We start from the raw sequence: 4,248 nt of genomic DNA on the forward strand, positions 1-4,248 counted from the left end.
CTGCAGGACGTTGGAGAGCTATAGCATGAAGAAACCAGCAGAGGGAGAACAGAGCATTGCTTTTTCATTTTGGGCAAGTTTGTCCTGGTTTTACTGTAGTTTCACCCTAGGTCTTATTAAACTCCTCAACAGAGGTGAAGAAAACAGCATCCTTTCCTGCATTTTTGGAGGAACAGGGAATGCTTCTACCGTGGTGGTTTTATTTAACTCAGCGGTCAATAGGCTGTTAAATCAGCTGGCTTGAATGACTCCTTCTTAACACAGGAGGAGTTGTATGCTTCCACATACTTTTCTCCATAGTATTGTGATAATTAAATGATTTGAGGCCTGGGGATGTAGTTGAGTGGTACAGCACTCGCCTTTCATACATCGGACCCAGCATGCATCCTTCACAGCTCTTAAAAAAGTAAAGGATTCCTAATATTATGTATTTTATATACAATTAAATAAAGTCTCTCTCTCTCTCTCTCTCTCTCTCTCTCTCTCTCTCTCTCTCTCTTTAAAGATTTATTTTATTTATTATATGTAAGTACACTGTAGCTGTCTTCAGACACCAGAAGAGGGAATCAGGTCTTGTTACAGATGTTTGTGAGCCACCATGTGGTTGGTGGGAATTGAACTCAGGAACTCCAGAAAAGCAGTGCTCTTAACCTCTGAGCCATCTCTCCAGGCCCCCCTCCCTTCTTTCTTTCTTTTTTGAGACAGTATTTCCCTGTGTAGCCCTGCTGACTTGGAACTGGCTCCATAGATCAGACTGGCCTTGATATCTGAGATCCTACATCTGTCTCCAGAGTGCTGGGATTAAAGGTATACACCACCGATGTCCTAAATCAAATTCTTAAATGGATCATCTCATCTCTAGTAATTACTTCTAAGAAAATGTAACACTAGCAATAAGATTTAGAATCATCTGATTTCTTGATTTTTTTTTTTCCTCCACTACTTTGTTTTGTGGTCGTTTGTTTACTGACTGCAAAGAAAATTTAAAATACCAGATTTTCCTCATTACAATTTCTAAGGCCAGACCTTATGGAGATGATTTAGTTGGGAAGGTACCCTCCACAAAAGCATGAGGTTCTGAGTTTGGATCCCTGGCATCCATGTGCTAGGCACAGTGGCAAATCAAATCAAAAAAAAAAAAAAAAAAAAAAAAAAAAAATGGAGTTGAGTTAGGCTGGCTGAATTGGTGAGCTTCGTCTTCAGCAAGATGCCCTGCTTCAAAACCTGAGGTGGAGGGCGTCAAAACAGACACTGGACGCTGGTGTTTGACCTCCATATGCAAATGTACACATGGATACATAGACTCACCTTCACAAAGCTACACACACACACACACACACACACACACACACACACACACACATATCAAGGGTCAGCTACTTGAAAAGCACCTACACGTTTCACCCAGGTCTTCAATACATTCTCACATGATTTTTTTTTTTTTTTTTTTTTTTTTTTTTTTTTTTTTTTTTTTTTTTTTTTTTTTTTTTTTTTTTTTTTTTTTTTTTGCTTGTTTTTCTGTTTGCATCTCCAGAAGTTGAGGGAAAAACTGAGTCTGACTGGCACTAGCCCTCAGAGAGTTCATAACGGACAGGCACTTTTATTACAAAGTTTTACCCAGTGGGCATGAATGTGTATTCGACACAGGCATGGAACACAACGAAGGGTAGATGAAGCGCAGGCTGGACTGAGTGGTGTGAGAGAGATGCCTGCTATGCAGTGCGCTCCTTTGTGTTCCCTGCTCTTCCTGCTTTTCTTTGTGCTTCCTGCCTGGGTCCAGTTAAAGAGGTGAGCGCAGCCCTCCAGCATATTCATTAATGCATCACACTTCCGGGGCTACAACTGTTCCATCCATACCTTGGTGCCTGAAATGTGCTGGGCTGATCTGTCTCCCTCTGGAAGTTTTCAATGTGGGTCTGCCCAGCTGCTTTGGTTTTGGGCCATTTGGTAATACACACAGGGGGAGGAGGGGAGGCGAGCTGTGAAGAGACCGCGTTGTCCCCTGCCATTTCCCAGGGAATGTGTTCCATTGTTACCTCTGATACAGGCACAGCCATTTCCCCGGTCTATTTTGAGAAGCATACAGATTCTCTGATAATAAAGCTTTCTATTTTGTTTTCTCAAGCTGGCTTGAGATGGTTTTCTTTCCTTCGCAGGCATAAGAATTCTAGCTGATGTGAATGACTGCAAACCCAGGGAGGGCAGAGGGCATTTCATGAGCTGCGTGAGAAAAGGCTCAGGGACAGGAACAACATGGCATGTGTAGATAAATGCAATTTGTTCTGTTCTGCTGAAATATGGCCAGAGGGAGGGAGGGAGGGAGGGAGAGGGGGGAGGAGGGCTGACAGAAAAGGAGTGATGGGAGTGCCATTCAGAGGACTTTCTCTGAAGTAAATGAAGAGCCCCAGTTCGTTCACACAGCCAGTGACACGCTCATATACTGCCTCAACGGCTCTTTGTTATCTCTGGGTTCATCCTTTAGACCCCAAGAAAGCAGATGGGACACGGAAAATTCATTCTGTTAATGTGATCAAACTGTAAGGTGGTGACTTTTGGCCAATTTCATTTTAACTGTTGCTTAGCAGTCCTTCCCTCCTCCGACCTAACAGTATCACTGGAAGCGCCACATCTGCTTTCATCAGTGAACAACTACCGCTCAACCTTCAACAGCATCCTCTGAACAGAATGAGAATCCTACTTTCCCCATGTTCAGAGGCAGAAGAGAAGCTTAAAATGATAAAGTTCTGGGTTGGATCATGAAATTGTCATTTAATAACTTTCCTAGCATTATTAACGGGTCAAAATGCTATAGATTGAATATAGCCTCCTTAAATTCAAACCCTGAAACCTAGGCTCCACATGATTGCTCTAGGAGTTGGGGCCTATTAGAGGTGATTTGGTCATGAAGGTGGGAACCTCATGAATGAAGTAATAGGAAGCCAGACAAGCACGATTTCTACCACGTGCAGACCCTGTGAGCTGTCTATGAACCAGGAAGCAGACATTCTCCAGGTATCAAATCTATTTGTTTAACCCACGCCTCTAGATATAATAATTATGTGTTGTTTATAAACCACCAGTTTCTAGTATTTTGTTATAGCAGCAATACAGACTTTGTTAAAATAATACCAAAACAATTAAATATCCATATCAAAAGTCAACCACCACGATTTTAAACGTTAAGGATTATGTAAGGAAGTATGTGAGATGCTCTTTGTGATTATGAATCAGTCACTCTGTCTGGTACCTTAGGTAGGACCAGAAAGCATTGTGATTAGCTTAGTTTTTTTCAACTTAACATAATCTGGAATCACTTAGCAAAGGAGTCTTTTGTCTTTTTTGAGAAAGGGTCTCACTAAGTAGATCTGTCTGGTCAGGAACTTACGGGGTGACTAGGTTGGTCTTGGACTCACATTCTACCCCTGGAGTGCTAGAGTTAATGGTGTGTGCTACCACATCTGGCCCGTGGTAAAGGAGTACTACTCAGTCTATAACCTGTAAAGGAGTACTTATCAGGTATTGTCTCTAACCTGTGGGGAGTTCTGGGGCAGGTTATCTTGATTCTTTAATTGAGGTGGAAACTTTGCCCAATGTGGGTGATACAGTTTTCTTGGCAGGGGATTTTAGCTTGTATGAATGGAAAAAGTGAGCCAAGCACTAGCATGCGTCCAGTAGTTCATTCCTCTTTGCACTTGACTGCGTATATAATGTATCTAATCACTGTGTATACAGTGGATATAATGACTGCATATATAATGTATATAATGACTATATAATGTATATAATGACTGCATATATAATGTATATAACGACTGTGTATATAATGACTGCGTATATAATGTATATAATGACTGTGTATATAATGAGACTAGCTGCTCAAGTTCCTACTGCTTTGGTGTTCCAACAATGGTGGATTGCAACTTGGAATTGTGAACCGAGTCCTGTGAAGGGTGGTCGTCTAGGAGTACTGTTGCGTTCATTGTGCGGTAGGAACAAAACCCTACACACATCCTGAAAAGACCAACTTGGACAGAAAAGTGGAGGAGGAAGAAGCCATTGGGAGAATGACAGTCCGAGTCAGTGGCATGAGACATTAAAACAGGAAGTTGCCAGATGTAGCCGCCAGCGGCTACGGGTTGTTTGGTTCCTGATAGGAAAGCTGGGGATCAAGCAAGACAAAGTTCTCTGATCAAGGGTCAACTTTACTTCTAGGGTCTGATTTTTAAAGGGGGGAACCCATCCTCCACT

This window comes from Mus pahari, chromosome 3 (assembly GCF_900095145.1).
Source record: "Mus pahari chromosome 3, PAHARI_EIJ_v1.1, whole genome shotgun sequence".
Taxonomy (NCBI): Eukaryota; Metazoa; Chordata; class Mammalia; order Rodentia; family Muridae; genus Mus; species Mus pahari.